This window comes from Schistocerca piceifrons, chromosome X (assembly GCF_021461385.2).
Source record: "Schistocerca piceifrons isolate TAMUIC-IGC-003096 chromosome X, iqSchPice1.1, whole genome shotgun sequence".
In the NCBI taxonomy this organism is placed as follows: domain Eukaryota; kingdom Metazoa; phylum Arthropoda; class Insecta; order Orthoptera; family Acrididae; genus Schistocerca; species Schistocerca piceifrons.
This window is the reverse complement of record NC_060149.1, coordinates 721730439-721751601: the sequence shown is the minus strand read 5'-3', so window position 1 is coordinate 721751601 and position 21163 is coordinate 721730439. Positions and strand designations below refer to the sequence as shown.

The following is a 21163-nucleotide window of genomic DNA, read 5'->3' as shown; positions in this document are numbered from 1 at the left end:
TGCCATAAATTTCCAAAAGTTTCATTCGGAGAATGGCATTCACGTATCGCACAGCCGTTAGGTCGCCTTCCGTGACCTCCAGCGTCGTAAGTTGGCCCCACATAATACCACCCCAGAACACCAGGGAACCTCCATCTTGCTGCGCTCACTGCACAGTGTGTCTAAGGCGATCAGCCTGACCGGGTTGCCTGCAAGCACGTTTCCGACGATTGTCTGGTTGGAGGCATATGCGACACTCATCGGTGAAGAGAACGTGATGCCAATCCTGAGCTGTCTATTCGGCATGTTGTTGGGCCCATCTGTAAAGCGCTGTATGGTGTCGTGGTTGCAAAGATGGACCTCGCCGTGGACGTCCGGAATGAAGTTGCACATCATGCTGCCTACTGCGCACAGTTTGAGTCGTAACACGACGTCCTATAGCTGCAAGAAAAGCATTATTCAACATGGTAGCGTTGCTGTCAGGTTTCTTCCAAGCCATAATCCGTAGGTAGCGGTCATCCACTGCAGTAGTAGCCCTTGGGCGGCGTGAGCGAGGCATGTCAGATACAGTTCCTGTCTCTCTGTGTCTCCTCCATGTCCGAACAACATAGCTTTGGTTCACTCCGAGACATCTCCTCCATGTCCGAACAACATCTCTTTGGTTCACTCCGAGACAGCCTGGACCCTTCCCTTGTTAAGAGCTCTTCCTGACGCAAAGTAACAAGGAGGACGCGGTCGAACCGCGGTATTGACCGTCCAAGCATGGTTGAACTACTGACAAAACGAACCATGTACCTCCTTCCTGGTGGAATGATTGGAAATGATCGGCTCCATCTAATAGGCGTTGTTCATTCATGGTTGTTTACATCTTTGGGCGGGTTTAGTGACGTCTCTGAGGAGTCAAAGGGACTGTGTCTGTGATACAATATCCACAGTCAACGTCTGTCTTCAGAACTTCTGAGAACTGGGGTGGTGCAAAACTTTTTTTGATGTGTGTATAATATTTATCCCACTTTTCGTAATTTGCCTGAGGTAGTAGTCGTGTTTTTCAACGCAAAACAAGCTTGTCTGGAAGAGGACGAAGAATAAAGAGGTCGCTACCTAATCAAATAAATTTCCCAGCATTTGTTTACAGACTTTTAGGGAACTTAAAAGGCAATTAAATGTGAATGGCCACTCCGACCGATTTTGAATCCAATGCGTTACCCATTGTTATACATCTTGTACTTTTTTAATGCTTCTGGTCACTGATATCTTCACCATGTATGAACTATGTAACCACGACCAGTATGGGTATTGTGATCAAAATCGCATATTTATACAATTAAATCCAGTTTACAGATTGAAGGAGATACCTTGAGGTCACTAGATTCTGCTGACGGGCTCTGATTGACGAGAAGTGAGCGCGGAATTGGTTATAAATTCATTCAAGAAAGAATCCAGTTTTTACCTAAATGACTTATGGAGACCAGGTAAACATATCTGAACATCATTATTCTTTGCTTTTCGATGCTCTTTCAGCAGTCGTGTTTGCAGACTGAGTTATGGGAATTGAGTTCCTCCTTTTCATGCAACCCACAAAATCTTCTAATTCCCGAAACATGTTTCGGAACATTAGCACCATAATCGATAGGTCATATTTTATGGAGCTCTACAGAATACTTTCTTTGTGAAAAAGTTGACTTAAAAACATCTTCAGAAATTGGTGTTTTTATCTCAGTCCATAGGGGATTACGTTTTGTAGGACGTACATTGGATGATCATGTAGCTTATCATCTGTATCAACACGATGCATCTGTGACGTTATTTGGCAAGTTAACAAAATCACCTCTTCCTTCACCATGTCTAAAGAGATTAGATAAAAGTGCTTTATACCTAAGGTTTCGATGAATAGTTACTCCGCAAAACATATATTATGAAATCTCCATAAATTATGACCCACTGATGATGGCAAAAATGTGATGAAATATGTTTGCACAATAGCAAATCTTGTGGTTTGCATAAACAAGCGAAACACAATCGCCATAGTATCTTCAGACGGGTGATCGTGTGACTAAACCAAATCCTTCCGAGTTCATTTTATTAATCACTGCCACGATTCCGTCCTGCGATATTGTAATTCCGTGTGCCAACATAAATTACTGACTGAAAATACACTTCTCTGAGTTTCCAGCATGATTGAATGCCATACTTTTAGCCAGATATCGATCACTAATAATTGCCTCGTAACACAAAAAGACTCGACGACGTCCCCTCAACCATTCCAACTTTGTAGACTGATATTTCAAGTGATTTAGAATTCATTTGGTGTATATGACTGCCTATGTATTTTGTCGCAGTAATCTTTTAGTGGCACTAATCATTTAGTGCTCGACTTTTTCGTATATTAAATAAGAACGCACGTTTTTGTTGTGCCTTTGGGCGTTCTATGTGATCGGAAGATGAGAGTGAAAATTGGGCTGAGATACGTTGTTGTACTTTAAACTATGTTTCAGTTTTTACAGAGATTCCTCTGACAGGTGCATATACTGAGACACGTAGAAACAATGGCCAAAAATTGAGGGTTGCTAGAAATTATCTGTAAGCACGGAATGCTTATTCTAATTTTGCTTTTGAATTAAAAAGTGAGAAAAAGAGGTACGAATCATTTACTCTAGTAACTTTTCTGTGATAATTTATAAATGTCGTCAACAGTAGACAGTAGAATAGTGCCTTCTTCTTCAGGTGATTTGATCACAAACAGCGGTTACGTACGCAGAGAATATATCAATTTCCATTTGACGTTTATTCCAATAAGAAATGCAAATTTTATTTTTCGTCCCAACAGTAATATGTGTTTGTATGGTTATCTTTTATTCTGTGAAGCTCTCCAGATGGAGAGATGGATAATCATTTGTGATATTTATTTACCAAAGATCAAAATCTCCAATGATCCTCCTCGGGACAGCGCTAGATGCTTCTGGACCAGAATGTCCCCTGTATCGCGCAATTTCTTCCGGGCGCCTGGCACGGTATCTATTACTTCGGACCACTTGAGGTCTTGGAGTGCCATTCTGGGCCGTTCCTGATCCTACGGACTGCGTCTGCGGGTTCAGGCCTTGTATAATATACAGGAGTGGGTCTGGCTTTTCAGGTTCCACACATTCTTCTCCACCTGCGGTCTTCTTATCTGGTGTAAGAGCTTTTGTCTTATCCCCCTGTTTCGATAAGCGTCTGATATTTTTAGTCACAACCGATAATTCAGGCTGAATTTTCTGTTTTTGGTCACAAGTGATATTTCCAGCCTCTACTGCAGTTTCACGTGGCACGTGAATTTCTGAGGCGATATGTGTAATTTCGTCCAGTTGTGTTGCATCGAGTTGGGTCCTTTGTCTGCGGGCATGTCTGTTGCTTTGGTTAGATTCCGACGTATCGCGTCGTCTCTGCGTCGCTGGGCCACTTCTGCTGGTACTAGGAACAGGTACAACCTCGGCCTGCACCTCGAAAGTTGTACTGTTGGGTCCGTTTTGTGGTGATTCTGGTGATTCAGACCGCTTCGGTACTTCTATATCAACTGTAAGTTTTCGTGGTTCCACAGCCGTTTTTTGTGGTGATTCTTGCGATTCAGGCCGCTTCTTTACTTTTGGATCAACTGTAAGTTTCCGTGGCTCCACAGAAGTTTTTTCTGGTGATTCTGGCGAATCAGGCCGCTTCTTATCTTTTGGATCATTTATAAGTTTTCGTAGCTCCACAGAAGTTTGGGGCTTCCCGCGACGGTTCTGACTGCCTCTACAGCATCGGGTCGCTTTTAGTACTCGAGACCCGGTCAGATGATCTGAACTCCTCTTGGCATTTCGCTTCGTAAGCGATGTTTCAGATTGCGTTTGGTCCTGTGAGTCACATCTTGTGTTCTGGGCGCCACGAGTAGTAGATGGACTTGTGTATTCAGTATGGCCGCCCCTGATGTTTCGGTGTGCCCGTGAAGACTCAGGCGACGGCCACGAGCAACGTCGAGCTTCCGGGGAGTCCGGCGGTGACTCAGGAATTCGCTGGTGTCCACAGTTGGGTAGGAATCTGCTGCACCTGATATAGATGGCAAAGGAAAGCCGCATATTGGTATGACATAAACATACAGCTTTCGATTCACAACATTGTGAAAAATGTGACTTCATTTTGTCTGTAGAAGTGTGGAAGAAGAGCCATGAGGATAAGTATCACAGCAAAAGAGAAGAAATTCTAGTAGACACGTGGAGAACACGTTTTTTAGCAGTCGTGAGAAAGTCCACTGAAGAAATTGCGAACAAAGGTCAGGATTAACAAAACAAAGGAGGTCTCGAGTTCTCCATGTGTGAAAATGGGGTATTTATGAGATTGTTAGATGTAGGAAAAGAAGAAGACAATAACGTTGTATTATGGGCAACTCAGAGAAGGACTATCTAAAGCAGAGTAAAACTGCTCCCGTGTATTTCGCTGTCCAGAAAATGTAGTTCAGTATACACTCTAAGACATAAAAAAGACGACGCACCACGAAGGAATAATCCGAATGCAGCGAAATCGGTATATGTGATGTACATGTACATACAAATAAATTATTACAGTTTCAGAAAAATTGGATGATTTGTTCAAGAGAAAGAGCTTCACAGATTGAGCAAGTCAATAACGCGTTGGTCCACCTCTGGCCCTTATGCAAGCAGGTATTCGGCTTGACACTGATTGTTAGAATTGTTAGATGTCCTCCTGAGGGATATCATGCCAGATTCTGTCCAGTTGGCGCGTTAGATCGTCAACATCTCGTGATGGTTGGACAGCCCCGTCTATTGTGCTCCAAACGTTCTCAATTGTGGAGTGATCCTGTGACCTTGCTGGCCAAGCACGAAGACGCGCGGTAGAAACTCTGGCCGTATGAGGACGGGCATTGTCTTACTGAAATGTAAGGCCAAGATGACTTGCCATGAAGGGCAGCAAAACCGGGCGTAGAACATCGTTGACGTATTGTTGTGCTGTAAATACACCACAGGTGACAACCAAAGGGGTCTATTATGAAAAGAAATGACATCCCAGACCGCCATTGCTGGTTGTCTTGCCGTATCGCGGGTGACAGTCAAGTTGGTATTCCATCTCTGTCCTGGGTGTCATCAGACACGTCTTTGTTGGTCAGCGGAGCTTAGATCCAAGCGGGAATCATCACTGAAAACAATTCTACTCCAGTCAGTGAGATTCTAGACCGAAGACTTGTAGCTGCGTCTTTTTTTTTGTCTTAGAGTGTACACTAACCATGAGTAGTGGCAAAATAGCAGACATATACATCGCTGATCAACGGTAGTAATAGTTTTCGTTTTGTCGTGTGTAGGGGAATAGTAATATAGTAATTATATTGCTAGAGATAACAATATTACTTAAACAAACACATGTTCTACACTAAGATAACCTAGAATCATTGTATTACATACAATTTAGAAGTGAAGAAGTAATTACTCAGAAACAGTTTGGGTTTACAGCGGAGAATGTTAACTTGCGTATTTGAAAATAGTCTTTGCTTCTATAGCACATGGGAACAATGACTTATGTCATACAAAAGTGGAATAAAAGGGGAGATATCAGTAGGTTAGGGGCGAAGCCTAAAAAAATAAATGACTGCTGGTCGTTACTGAGATCCGCGTAACAAACAATACAACCAGTTTCCAGAAAACTTAAGCTTATAGAATTTACCTTGTCTGATGTGAGATGTCAACTACATACTAACATAAAATGGGTGACACAGACAAACAATAATTTTTTTTTTACCTAGAGCTACGTTGACTGTTGGATCCTGATATATCTTCCTGGAGAGCCTTAACGACACAGAACATCAAGACGTGAAATTCTCTCCTTCTGTCATAAAGTCTTTGCATGTTTTCGAAGTGTATTCAGACACAAGACAAAAAAATTGAATATTGTTGTCCGAATACTAGGCTGTGGCCGGCCGGTGTGGCCGAGCGGCTTTAGGCGCTTCAGTCTGGAACCGCGCGACCGCTACGGTCGCAGGTTCGAATCCTGCCTCAGGCATGGATGTGTGTGATGTCCTTAGGTTAGTTAGATTTAAGTAGTTCTAAGTTCTAGGGGACTTATGACCTCATATGTTTAGTCCCATAGTGTTCAGAGCCATTTGAACCATTTGAACTAGGCTGTGTTTGCGATAGGATTAACTTTGCATTATATTTAGGGATAATGAAAGTATATTACAGTTAAAGCTGAAACAGGAATCGTGACAGAAAGTATGAAAAATTGAAATGAAGGTCATGAAGTGTAGCTCTTTGTATGCAACAGCAAGTTAATTATTATACTACATAGTTGTCATTTGTAGAGAAAGCATTAACGAAAAGTCAAATGAGATGTCAGCGTTGGTGACAGATGTACTGCTAATACACTGCGTAAATTAGTGTTTCCCTTTGTCTTTCGTTTGGAGAAAGCAAATTCTGTTCAGTAGCTCCTCTTTAGTTACGTGATTTACTCATTTAATCTTCAGCATTCTTCTGTCGCATCACATTTCAAAAGCTTCTATTCTATTTTCGTCTATACCGTTTATTGTTCATGTTTCACTTCCATACATGGCTAAACTCCATACACACACTTTCAGAAGAGACTTCCAGACACTTAAATGTATACTCGACGTTAACGAACTTCACTTCTACAGAAACGCTTTTCTTGCCATTGCCAGTCATTTTTTTTTTTTTGTAAGTATGTTGTGTACATAGTTTCGCGTAGTCAGCGCGTACACAACTTTCCCACTAGAGCTCGCCCCGCTAAGCACAACAGCGCAGGCGCAGCGCTCGTCCGTCTCCGCACTACGAGATGGCCCTGTCTTAGAGACGGACCAAATTCTGCTTCCGCCGATCCGCGTATTAATATGTCGCGCAGCCAATGAGATTGCTGCTAACGTAGAATCTTTTCTCCTCGCAGATCACACTCGCGCAGTGATACTTGAACGCTCGAGGTATTATAACCAGTGTACAGACCTCCGATTAGTCAGTCTGCATTAGTCAGCCTCAGTCTGCATTAGTCTGTAGTCAAGTTTCAGTCTGCGCCTAATAAGATTATCATATGCCTGTACATAGCCATGAAGATAAATGTATAGACACTTTGTCAAGTATCAGAGATATGTGCGAATAAGATTAACGTACCAAGACCAAAGGAACTTCAGAGTGTCAATTGTAAATAGCATCCAGAATCAAGTTAAGTAAGGTTTATGATTTTTATTATTTTAATAAATGTGTGTGAAAATTAATCAAGTTCTGTTTAAAGTTGGTCACCATCAATCTGCTACTCTAAGCGTGCAAGTGGCATTTCTATCGTCCAACCTAACGGCAGAACATAAACACGCCATGATAAGACCACGAGACATAATGCTGACACTCACCTACTTCGTTAGTGGGACAAGTCAAATAATCTGATGGTGTGTGTACCGAAGGTCTTACAGTACGCACACCACAAAGTAGCAGAACTCATTTACTACTATAAGTGTCTCATTTCCTAATCTAAATCTCTCAGCAATAGCTGATCTGATTCGGCCATATTCCATTATTCCCAGTTTGATTTTGTTGATGTTCATCTTGTATGCTCCTTTCGAGACACTGTCTATTCCGTTCAACTGGGCTTCCAAGTCCTTTGCTCTCTCCGATAGAATAACAATATCAATAAATAACAATATTCGTGTAAGACATGTTGAAGTACCACAAAGTATTGGTTACTGTGAAAACATTACCACATCAGACTGTTCCCGATGTTAACCACCGTTCTGTTCTTGTGTACACATATTGGCAATGTACTGCGTTAGGCACTGGCATAATAAATCCTACACAGCAACTGAAACGGACACGTTCAACATTTCAATAAATAGAAACAATGCCAAATGAAACAGATAACAAACTAGGACAGTGTTCTTTGTGATACCTCCGCTGGTGTACACTTTCGCCGACTTGCAGAGCCAACGGTCCAGCATAAGACGGAAGTCGGAGAAGCGTTCTGCAGACACGCAGTGTGTAGCGTAGCGGATGCCCTAGCCGCACTTAACCTTTGCAGTTCCAACGGGGGAGAATCTCCTCAGATACTTTACATTTTAAAATTTTGTAAAAAATATTTATTGGTTTTAATGAAGTCTTATATTTCGTTTAAGCTTAATCGGAAAATTTAAGTTTAAGGGAGGTGGTCATAAAGTCTTCCACCCCCCCCCTCCCCTTTGTAGTAGATGCGACTTCCCACAACAGTTGTCTTACTCCACAAATAATAGCATTATGTGACCTTGGAACACATGGACATTACATTTCTTTGGCTTGACAGCAAAAATGGTCTCAACAATGATTCATTTCCCTGTGGTTCTTTATTGTTTCTTGTTAAGTGGCACTTAGTTCAGTGTTAGATATAAATTTAGTTGAAAATGTATCCACAGTCTATTATTGCCAGAGACATAGAGATTTTGGAAGAATCTAAAGGTTTAATATTGAATTTGATGAAACTGACGATGTAGTGAGTGAATCTGAAGAGGAATGTGTTGTGCGCGAGGATGTGGACAGTGATAGAGTGCCTAACGATTTTGATGATGAACTGAAAGTACCTGAAACTGATGAAGACGCAGCTTGCGAGATTAGTGACAAGTATATTACAAGCACTGGAAAAATTTATAGCTTCAAACCTCCTCACATTAGCAGACGAGTAGCACAAAACATAATGACAAAAAGAGAAGGCATAAGAGACGAAGGTAAAGTAGGACCAATAAGAGAATCATTTGAAAAGTTTGTGTCTCCAGAAAGTGTCAACATGATAATAAAGCATACCAATTAAGAGGCATTGAGACAGAAAATACCCAAGACCGACTTGAATTCATGGCTTACATAGAGCTACGTATTACTATGGGGAAGGAAAGCGACAGTAAGTCATCTGTTACAGGTTTATGGTTCCAAAATTCAGGATAGTTTGTGTATACTGCTACCATGAGCCGAACCAGATTCCAGAGGCTTAATAAAATAGTAAAACTTGATGACAGAGAGCCGCGAAGCGATCGCAGGAAATGTGATAAGTCTGCTCCAATACGATACGTTTTTGATAAAATTAGTGAATAGCTGCCAAAAACTATTCTGTAGGAATGCACACTGTTATTGATGAAATGATGTCATCGATCCGTGGCAGGTACCCCTTCAAGCTCTTCAGGAAGGAAATAAGGTAAATAAGGTATACTTATACACTAATGGCCATTAAAATCGCTACACCAAGAAGAAATGCAGATGATAAACGGGTATTCATTGGACAAATATATCATACTAGAACTGACATGTGATTACATTTTCACGCAATTTGGGTGCATAGATCCTGAGAAATCAGTACCCAGAACAACCACCTCTGGCCGCCATAACAGCCTTGATACGCCTGGCCATTAATTCAAACACAGCTTGGATGGCGTGTACAGGTACAGCTGCCCATGCAGCTTCAACACGATACCACATTTCATAAAGAGTAGTGACTGGCGTATTGTGACGAGCCAGTTGCTCGGCCACTATTGACCAGACGTTTTCAATTGGCGAGAGATCTGGAGACTGTGTTGGCCTGGACAGCAGTCGAACATTTCCTGTATCCAGAAAGGCCCGTACAGTACCTCCAAAATGCGGCCGTGCATTATCCTGCTGAAATGTAGGGTTTCGCAGGGATCGAATGAAGGGTAGAGTCACTGGTCGTAACAAATCTGAAATCTAACGTCCACTGTTCAAAGTGCCGTCAATGCGAACAAGAGGTGACCGACACTTGTAACTAATGGTCCCCGATACCATCACGCCGGGTGATACGCCAGTATGGCGATGACGAATACACGCTTCCAATGTGCGTTCACACGGATGTCGCCAAACACGGATGCGACCATCATGATGCTGTAAACAGAACCTGGATTCATCCGAAAAAATGATGTTTTGCTATTCGTGCACCCAGGTTCGTCGCTGAGTACACCATCCTATCTGTGATGCAGCGTCAAGCGTAACGGCAGCCATGGTCTCCGAGCTGATAGTCCATGCTGCTGAAAACGTCGTTGCCGGCCGCGGTGGTCTAGCGGTTCTAGGCGCTCAGTCCGGAACCGAGGGACTGCTACGGTCGCAGGTTCGAATCCTGCCTCGGGCATGGATGTGTGTGATGTCCTTAGGTTAGTTAGGTTTAAGTAGTTCTAAGTTCTAGGGGACTGATGACCACAGATGTTAAGTCCCATAGTGCTCAGAGCCATTTGAGCCATTTTTGAAAACGTCGTCGAACTGTTCGTGCAGATGGTTGTTGTCTTGCAAACGTCCCCATCTGTTGACTGAGGGATCGAGACGTGGCTGCACGATCCGTTACAGCCATGCGGATAAGATGCCTATCATCTCGACTGCTAGTGATACGAGGCCGTTGGGATGCAGCACGGCGTTCCGTATTACCCTCCTGAACCACCGATTCCATATTCTGCTAACAGTCATTGGATCTCGACCAACGCGAGCAGCAATGTTGCGATACGATAAACCGCAATCGCGATAGGCTACAATCCGACCTTTATCAAAGTCGGAAACGTGATGGTACGCACTTCTCCTCCTTACACGAGGCATCACAACAACGTTTCACCAGGCAACGCCGGTCAACTGCTGTTTGTGTATGAGAAATCGGTTGGAAACTTTCCTCATATCAGCACGTTGTAGGTGTCGCCACCGGCGCCAACCTTGTGTGAATGTTCTGAAAAGCTAATCATTTGCATATCACAGCATCTTCTTCCTGACGGTTAAATTTCGCGTCTGTAGCACGTCATCTTCGTGGTGTAGCAATTTTAATGGCCATACATATGCTCACAGATGCTAAAACCAGGTATGTTATCAACATGAAGCTTTATCCTGGGAAAATAAATGACGGTACACAACGATCAAATTCCGCTGCGGCTGTGGTCAAACGCCTGGTGGTTCCTATACATGATTCAGGGAAAAATGTCACCACACACAGATATTACACTTCAATTGATATGGCCGAAGATCTATGGAGGAATCAAAAGCTAACTCTCCTGAGAACATTAAAAGCTAATGGGAAACATATTCCTCAAGAACTGAAAGATATCTCAAGACGAGAATTATGTTCTGATAAATTTGGTTTCAGTCATACTAGTAGTGGAAATACTCCAATCACAATTGTTTCTTATATCCCCCGTGAAGAACTCGTAACAAATCTGCTATTTCTATCATCTCAACATTATGACGCTGCAATTGGTTCACCTACTGACACTAAGAAGAAAACAATTGTAAATTTATGTTATAATGAGAGTAAAGGTAGTGTTGACATGATAGATCAAATGGTGAGGAAATATTCAACCAAGAGGGCTACAAGAAGGCGGCTGCTGTCAGTTTTCTCTACTCTTGTGGACATAGCAGCAGTAAATAGTTACACACTATTTTTGTTGAACTTCCTGGACTGTAATAAGAAAAAACCTAATAAGCGACGACTTTTTCTTGTATAACTGGGACTTCAGCTCACGAAAACATACATTGAAGAAAGGGCTACAAATGCTAAGGACTGCCAAAGCCTGTAGTTTCAAGTATGGAAGGTATTCTTGGGCGGAAAATCAAGTAGAACTTCGATGCAAAGAAAGCTCATGGAGGTAAAGGTAGGTGGCATTTGTGTGTTAGCGAAAGCCGTTCAAAAGTAGAAAAGTACAATGAAGTGAACAAAACAACAAAAATCTGTGGAAAGAGATACACCTGTTGCAAACATAGCAAAAAGTCTGTTATCTGTTATATGTTCCAAGTGTGACGTAGATTCCGAAGAAAGTGGTGAATAACTCTTTACACAAAACTATGTTACGTACCTAAGCTATTTGTATATTGCCTCTAGTTTTTGTAATACTTTTTATTTATAGTAAAGTGCACTTCAGTAGTACCAGGACGACATTTACTACTAATTTTTCTCATGATAATTAAACTTAAAAAAAATAAATGACGAAGTAAGTGAAAGATATGAAATGCATTTTTGAAAACAGTTTCGAAAGAAGTATTCAGGTTCTGGATCCTGATTAAGCATCAACAAATCTTTCAAAAGATTGTTATTAATGTAACTGAAGAACATTTAATGAATTTCATCTATTTTTTAAATTTTTTATAGATGGCACAAAGTACCCCCCCCCCCCCTTTGGTAATACACGTTCCTGAAAATGGCTTCGTTTTGCGAGGGTTAAGAAAGAACACCTTGCGAAGAGCCTGACGGACAATGAGGAGCATGCCCCTACTGCCACTGGGATGGAACATAGACACAAAAGCGTTAAGAATGTATACGTGGGGGCTTCTGAACCTTTTGTCTCGCAGCAACCATTTTTACCTGCTTTAGAAAGTATGAACGTATCGATAATTCCAGCACCCCACAGGCTCTGGGAAGGAGCGTAGACAAAGCGCTAAGTACTCGCACAAGTAGGCGTGTGAGACTAAAGAATTACGGAAGAAATTAGCCAGCTTAAAAGAAAAATAAAAAGTTTGTTGGACAGGAAGAGGGTTGCTTATAAATCGTGAACGCCGGCAGATTCTTCGATGAAGCGTAAACGTGAAACTGCCCAGGCCTCCCGCAGGGATAGCCATTACAAAGAAGTGTTGTGTGGCCACTTCCACAGCAACTTAGAAGTGCAGAAACACATCAAAACGATGTACGTGCAACGCTGGTAACATCCGTGACAATGAAAAATGGGAAAGTCGCTAGTTGACGGGTCACATACCAGGTAGAAAATTCCAACCGGCGCTGGGAGGTGTGGTCACGAAATGTTGATCAGTCATTGGGCGGCATTATAAATTTAGTCCACCAATGACAACGCCAAGCGGAGGAAAATTTCGAGGAGTCATTGAGCTTAGTAAGGTGATGAGAAGGGACGAAGTGAGGTGCGAGACAGTGCGGAAGTAAGAGGACATAGGGGCTCTTCCACCCATCGCCACCACCTGCCTCCCGACATCGCGAAACCGTTGCTTCGGCTGCGGCAGCACACGGCAGCCTGACACCGCTCCGGGGTCTCTCTGGACAGCCAGGTGCAGCCAAGGAGAGCAGCCGACTCGACACAACACAACTCCGAGACAACGCTCCGTCCCGATCCGGCGCCTGCCGCCGTCATGATCACAATATAAATGACTATGAAGAATGGTGAGATGATCCATGGCCTCTCAGTCCCCTTAATAACTGAATCGTGTCCACGCCCAGTTAAATCGCCCCTGAGATTTGTAGCTTTTGTGTGTGTGTGTGTTTGTGTGTGTGTGTGTGTGTGTGTGTGTGTGTGTGTAAAAGGTATTGAAATAAACGCAGTCACTTAATATTTCATTCATCTAAATAATCTGTTCGATTCGCTTGTCAATCCCTTAATTTCATGACCTTTTACCCTTATACTTCCTGATTTCACTTAATTATTGATGTCAATTTATGCAAGAGATCAAAGTATTTTCAGTTCACTACATTTTGGGGCCCAGCATGGGACGATCTCATTATTCATCTACATGTCATTTAACGTCACAGAGGAGAATTTCTCTATTTACTACATCTTATAGTCAATAGGTAACTGTAAAACAGAAAATTCCGTTGATGTCAAGGAGTAGGTAGAGTGCTGGACAAATTATCTAGACACCTTGCTGGGTGTTCAGCTGCCCCTACCGATGTTGTTTCATGAAATCCACCATGTTGTATCTGACCTTCAAAATCACGCACGAGATTTTCATGTTCTCTCGTTCGCTATCGCAAACTGTTACACCTACAGAAAAAATGAACAGGGCCTTTCTGTAGGAAATTTAATGTATTTCAATCTTGTAGTCGTAGATGCTTTTGACGAAGGCTGTAGTTGTCTAATAATTCAAGAAAAACGTAGAAAAGTGACCTTCAGATGCACCTCCACTCCCTCACTAAGGTCCACTGATCAGGATTCCTCGTATGTTAAACTTCCTGGCAGATTAGAATGTGTGTCGGACCGAGACTCGAACTCGGGACCTTTGCCTTCCGCGGGCAAATGCTCTACCAACTGAGCTACCCAAACACGACTCACGCTCCGTCCCCACAACTTTACTTCTGCCAGTACCTCGTCTCCTACTTTCCAAACTTTACAGAAGCTCTCCTGCGAACCAAGCAGAACTAGCACTCCTGAAAGAAAGGATATTGCGGAGATATGGCTTAGCCACAGCCTGGGGGGTGTTTCCAGAATGAGATTTTCACTCTGCAGTGGAGTGTGCGCTGATATGAAACTTCCTGGCAGATTAAAACTGTGTGCCTTTACCTTGGTAGAGCATTTGCCCGCGAAAGGCAAAGGTCCCGAGTTCGAGTCTCGGTCCGGCACACAGTTTTAATCTGCCAGGAAGTTTCATATCAGCGCACACTCCCTTGCAGAGTGAAAATCTCATCCTCGTATGTTGTTCATAGCATTACCTCCTACCACTGTACAAAATTTTCGGACAGCACGAATTATTTCCCACATTCGAACTCTTTTGGTCTTCATTTTCTGACCTCATTACGCCACCGCCTTAGTCAGCACTTTGAAATAGTAAAATTAACGTTTGTGTAAATTTTACTTAACAGTTCTGTGAATTTTGACAGCATAAAATAAACAATTACGTACTTGTAATCGCCAGGAATTCTGACTATGAAACTACTGTGCTTGTAAGGGTTAAGTTTGGATCGAATTGTCAACGTAATTAATTTTAGCGTAGCGTTTACAAAAGTCGTTTTTCTTTCATTAACTTCACGGGCTCGTCTAAATTAATAATGTTAACGAAATAGCCGACTATACCGGTGATGTAATAGCTCAATCAGTAGCGACCAAAGAAGATCGATTATCGGGAATAGTTTGCGAAGTCGGAAATTTTTGTACAGTGGTAGGAGGGAGTGCCACGAACAGGATACTATAAATCCTGACTAGTGGTAGGTGTGTGTAGGAGTGGAGGTGCGTTTGAAGGTCAGTTTTGTAATTTTTCTTGAATGACTTGAAAACGTGGCTTCCATCTAAAACATATTCCAGTACAAAATTTAAATACATTGAATGTCCTATAAAAGGGCCCTGTTCGTTTTTCCGAAGGACAGATAGTTAAATAGTTTTCGCGTAGCAAGCGAGAGAATATGAAACTCTCGCCCGTTGATTTTGGTGGGCAGATATATCATTGCGGACTGCATAAAACGACATCGGTATGGGCAGCTGAATCACCTACTGTAGTGAACTAATAGAACTAAGTCCCATTTTCAGTTTCCTACTAATTTCGCTTCGGAGAGAGTACTCAAAGGAGCCACGCAGCGTTAAAATTAACAAGGATCAGCGACGCTGGTAATAAAACGAAAAGTCAGGCTTCTTAAGAACATTTGGTTGAAATTTTGGGTTACAGTAAAAAGAAAGAAGGTGTACGTGGATGATTCAGAGTAGCTACGAAGAGTAGCACAGCTATTTTAGTCATATTCCCTGTCGTTTTCTGGGTCCTTAAACTTTACCTGTCATTAATCAGCTTACCCTCGTGCAGATAATGCATGTCTACAAGTAGAAATAATTATTGTATGATAGCACAGAGAAATTTCGGAGGTCTAGCACATACATGACGTTGATATAAGTGATTTCTCTGTTGCAGTTTTACACCATTTGGACACAAGTCACTTAAGTTTCATCTAATCTGCGGTGTCGTGGTTGTAACGTTTGCTAAAGTACATTTTTCTATATGAGTTTCGTTCAAATGTATTAAATGGGACACCGTCGCCAAAAATATGAACTGCTTTGAATGATCTATTGACAGTTTAAACACAAAGAAGTTTATATGAAAACCACTCATTCATTTTCAACACTTACGAAATGGCGGTATTCAAACAAGAGAGTAATTGAAGATAGCCCACGGGTAGAACGTCCAACATGAGCAAACACATATAAAGAAGTCCTTTGGAGCGCATTGCTCAGCCATTCAAGGTGCTTGGAATAACTGACGTCACTGGCGTCATACGAGAAAGTTCAGTATGTCTTACACAACACCGTAACATATCGCTATAGGTGCCATACCAAATTGGCACAGCCCATTGATAAAGCAGAGTGTTGTGAATCACTTCATTTTCTGAAGGGGAGAAACGCTGCACCAGTCGATGCTCTTATAGATGGAAGTATGCAGCGACAATGCACCATCCTACAACACGATTGTTAGTTGGCACATACATTTCCAGCGGGGCTTCAGTCACAAAGAACGAAGTGGCTGACCATCTGTCTGCGAAGAAGAGGAGAGTGAAGGTCCTAGTGTTCGAAGACTGGACTATGACGAACGAGGCGATAGTGGAAAGAGTGGAAAACTGTCATGTGTCAGATTTCAAAATCTTGTACGATACTTTGAAAGAGCCGAAGCTCTCCCCGCTGATTTCTGCGACTGCTCACACGCTTTCAAAATAGCTACCAAATCGAGAAAGCAGCGGAAACGTTGCATCTGTGTCACGTTAATTCAGATGACTTCTTTGACATCCTAATCGCCATGGAGGAGTGGTGGTTGTATCGCAATGACACCGAGGCAAGGGAGCAAAGCTAACAGCGAAAATTTTCGGATTCAACACCGCCGAAAACGGCGAAGAACCAGCCGTCATAAGGCAAGGCAATCTTGAGTATTTTTTGAGACTGTCCTGGCGTCCTGCTAGCAGATCATGCTCGAAAGAGTAAAATCGTGTGGGACCATATTACCGTACCTCCCGATGAGATTGCAAGAAATAAATTAGGCGAAGCGTCGAGGGAAGATGTCCAAGGGGATGGTTTCGCTCAGCGATAACACCCCGGTTGATTCTGCACAGTGCTGATATCCGATTTTCCTGGTAATAACGAAAACTTTGAAAATGACCCTCATAAATGAAAGATGACTGATAAAAAACATTTGTGTGAGATTCATGTGGCATTTGCTGAACACTGGCCAGAAGCAAATATGAAAACCAATTCCTCAATGACGTTCGGAGTATTTCAAGGGACTTTCTGCCGCAGCAAGAAAAAGGCATATTAATTTTTAAACTAGTATTTATGAACTTCCTGCACATAATGGCAACACCGTCGAATGTGTTAGGCTATTATCGATTTTGTGTGGGTCATTTCTTGTTGCCGATGAGACATGAGTGCCCAGCTTCAAATCAGAAACCAAACCATAATCAGAGCAGGGGTGAAAGCATTTCATTCGCCGGTAAAGTTGGGGCAGAATTGATCCGGCTGAAAAAAGATTCTTCTCACTGGTTACCTTGTAAGGAATAGAACATTAACTGGCGAATACAAGGCAAGACTATTAGACCAGTACGATGAGAAATAAACGGGATGAGACGTAGGTTTCAACATATCAATTCATCTTTTGTAATAACAGTGCACCTCCTCCAGTAACTGCGTTAGAAGATGTCCATGTCACAAAATATGGAGAAAATCACATGTGGTATCCATAATAAAGGCACGTAAACCATCAAAAGATGCTAAAATCTATATGCCAATGCAACCTTTGTGTCGTTTACTTAACATTTTTGGAGGAATGTTGCTGAATCGCTTATAGCGAGTGATGAAGCAGGCATTAATTCATCAGCAAGCAGGTTTCAGTACAAGAAGGAATCGCAGATCTCATATTCTTTATCTACCCAGTATATAGAGGAAGGAATGAAACACACTTGTTACAGGCGTATCTTCCATCTAAATGACATCTTTTAATGATACTGCAAATGATCGTATATTGATAAAAAAGAGCTATGAACATACCAAGCTTTACAGTTTTACTGAACGTATTGAATAGTTATTCCTAAAGAGAACGTTGTCTGTAGACTTTCTTGGAAAGATCAGGAGATAGAGAGATGCGAAAAACGGACTATCACAGGGAAGCTTATTGTTTTCTACGCCGGCCGTGGTAGCCGAGCGGTTCTAGGCGCTTCAGTCCGGAACCGCGTGACTGCTACGGTCGCGGGTTCTAATCCTGCCTCGGGCATGGATGTGTGTGTGATGTTCTTGGGCTGGTTAGGTTTAAGTAGTTCTAAGTTCTAGGGGACTGATGACCTCAGATGTTAAGTCCCATAGTGCTCCGAGCCATTTGAACCATTCGTTTTCAGCTGTTTTAAGCCTTTAGAGTGATAACCAGTCACTTCCACAACACACCAGGACGTTTCTTTACGCAGGTTATATGACTTTGGCAACTCATGCTTAGGACTTTGAAGAAGTGAAAGCTCGCCTGACATTCTTCGAAGAAATTGAGTATTTATGACAATAACAATCCACTTCGATCAGGCCCAGTTAAAAAAGGCATATCGTAAACTCATATCACGTGGCAAGGAATACAGTTAGATGTTACACCATATTCAAAGTATTTAGGTGTCGCAGTTGATCGCAGCATGACCTGCAACAGTTTTACACAATGCCTAGCTTAGTGCAGTGGATAGAATTATGCATTAGAATAATCGTGTTCGCGAGTTCGATTCTGGGTCCAACTGAATCCTTTTCTTTTTTTTTTTTTTTCTTTTCAGTCCCTAATTTTTGACTGTGTAATACATCATCTTGCTTCTTAATCGTAATAAGTCAATTATAGGAGGTATTATACAAAACGCATATATTACTTACAAGGGAACATCCCCATCGCACCCCCCTCAGATTTAGTTGTAAGTTGCCACAGTGGATAGACCTTGAGAAACTGAACACAGATGAATCGAGAAAACATGAAGAAGTTGTATGGAACTATAAAAAATAAGCAAAATATACAAACGGAGTAGTCCATGTGCAAGATAAGAAACATCAAGGGCAACGTGAGCTCAGGAGCGCCGTGGCCCCGTAGGTAGCGTGAGCAGCTGGGGAACGAGATGTCCTTGGTTCAAGTCTTCCCTCGAGTGAACAGTTTAATTTTTTATTTTAAGACAATTATTATCTGTCCGTCCGTCTGTCCGATGCGAGGTAACTGCGCCATAGTATGGCTACGCTACACCTAAACAAACATCGAAACACACGACGTCAGTCGACTACAGTACAAGTTAGGTGGGTCGACAACATATTCCTGTCATGTGACGCACAAGCCGTCACGAGTGTCGTATAGAATATATCAGACGTGTTTTCCTGTGGAGGAATCGGTTGACCTATGACCTTGCGAACAAATGTGTTTGGTTCCCATTGGAGAGGCACGTCCTTTCGTCTACTAATCGCACGGTTTTGCGGTGCGGTCGCAAAACACAGACACTAAACTTATTACAGTGAACAGAGACGTCAATAAAGGAACGGACAGATCATAACTTTACGAAAATAAAGAAAGTAAACTTTTCACTCGAGGGAAGACTTGAGCCAAGGACCTCTCGGTCCACAGTTGCACACGCTAACCACGGGACCACGGCGCTCCAGAGTTCGCATCATCCTTTATGTTGCTTATCTTGCGCATGGGCTACTCAGTTTGTATATTTTGCTCATTTTTTCCATAGTTCCACACAACTTCTTCCTGTTTTCTCGATTGATCTGTGTTCAGTTTTTCACGGCCTATCCACTGTGCCAACTTATAACTAAATCTGAGGGGGGTGTGATGGGGAGGTTCCCTTGTTAGTACCAACACAGAAATGACAATACTACCTTTTTAATTGGTTCAAATGGCTCTGAGCACTATGGGACTTAATTTATAAAGTCATCAGTCCCGTAGAACTTAGAACTACTTAAACCTAAGCAACCTAAGGACATCACACACATCCATGCCCGAGGCAGGATTCGAACCTGCGACCGCAGCGGTCACGCGGTTCTAGACTGTAGCGCCTGAAACCGCTCGGCCACACCGGCCGGCTCTTTTTAATTACTCCATATTTAATGGCTTATTTTGGTTTTAAACGAATACCTTGTTCTATCCCATTTAACACAACGCTTGTACTGCTGTGAAGGTCGGTACACTGTATCCGAATGATTGGTCTGTGTCTATTCACAATGCACCTCTCTGTACCCAGCAGAAAGTGACGATGAATTAGGAAACGCTGTCGTTAACACATTGACCTCATTCCCCGTGCTTCTGACTGATCAAATCGGATGTCACCGGGGGACGCAGAAATTACGGTCTACCGGTGGGAAGTCTGCACTCTAGAGACTTGTCCGCTGAGGTAAACACAAAGATCCGGTGTTTGCTTTGGCCCGTGGGGCAGCGCGATGTAGCGCGGATGTGAGGCACTAGCAGAACCGTGAGGGGTGGGCTGTGTTGGCGGTGGTGGGGGGAGTGCAGGGGAGGGACGGGTGGCACAAGCACTTCATTAGCGGGCGGCGGAGAGCCACCCTCCCGCTGCTAATAAAAGACTGGCCTCAGCGCTAGCGTTATCCGCGATAGCCACCGCGGGTTACGTGTCGCTCGCCTGCTCTGTCCACACCTATTCGCACTTTACTGCTGGAATTCAATACGCTCCTACCTCTGAGGTATAACGCGACAGCAAATAAGAGTAGCGCAGGAGATTTTGTAAATAAAATACGACGGAGATAAAAGAGACTTTGTGACTAACTGTAGGACTATAGCAATGTTTCGGAAATACATACGTAGGGTGCGTCGAGGTGTTACAGAGATCTACAATATAGACAAACCTACAGGGGTTGGACCAAAATATGGAAACACCGCGAGAAGTGCATGCTTGAACGTAAACGCAGATGCTTGCCTAGGGTGCAGCTAGCGCTGTTGTGTTTGACCACCAACGGAACCTCTTCAGTATCCACCATACGTTGCAAGTACCGGCAGTGATCGGAAGAGTGTTCTGTGTAGTAGTGAGTGCATTATACCGGAACTAAAGAACTGAAACGTGGGAACGTTTTTGGTGCTCGTATGGTGGGTGCTTCAGTAATAAAGGGAGACGTTTTGTTTGGTGTTTCAAGAGGCACTGGATTGAAGATTGATACAACATAGAGGGAAAAATGGAAAAATATCATCCGCTAAAATACAACGCGGGCGGAAGTGTGTGTTGAGTGATTGTGACAAACGGTCATCATAAAGCGGTTATTGCATCGATGAATTCAGCCGTAAATAGAAATATTAGAAAAGGTAGGAAAATTTTTCTGTTTAGCAAAAGTGACAAAAAGCAGATTTCAGAGTACTTGACGGCTCAACACAAAAGTTTTGTGTCAAGTACAGATAGTGTTGATGATCAGTGGACAAAGTTCAAAACCATCGTACAATATGCATTAGATGAGTATGTGCCAAGCAAGATCGTAAGAGATGGAAAAGAACCACCGTGGTACAACAACAGAGTTAGAAAACTGCTGCGGAAGCAA

General features: G+C 42.7%; 1 protein-coding gene and 1 non-coding gene across 2 annotated transcripts in view; both read right to left on the bottom strand.

Annotated features, from left to right (window-relative positions):
• Positions 1-21163, bottom strand: part of LOC124722674 (protein tipE) — a 512209-nt gene that overhangs the window by 89424 nt on the left and 401622 nt on the right. The window lies entirely within an intron of this gene.
• Positions 13904-13978, bottom strand: Trnap-cgg. Its single transcript has one exon. It is a non-coding gene; the product is annotated as a tRNA-Pro (tRNA).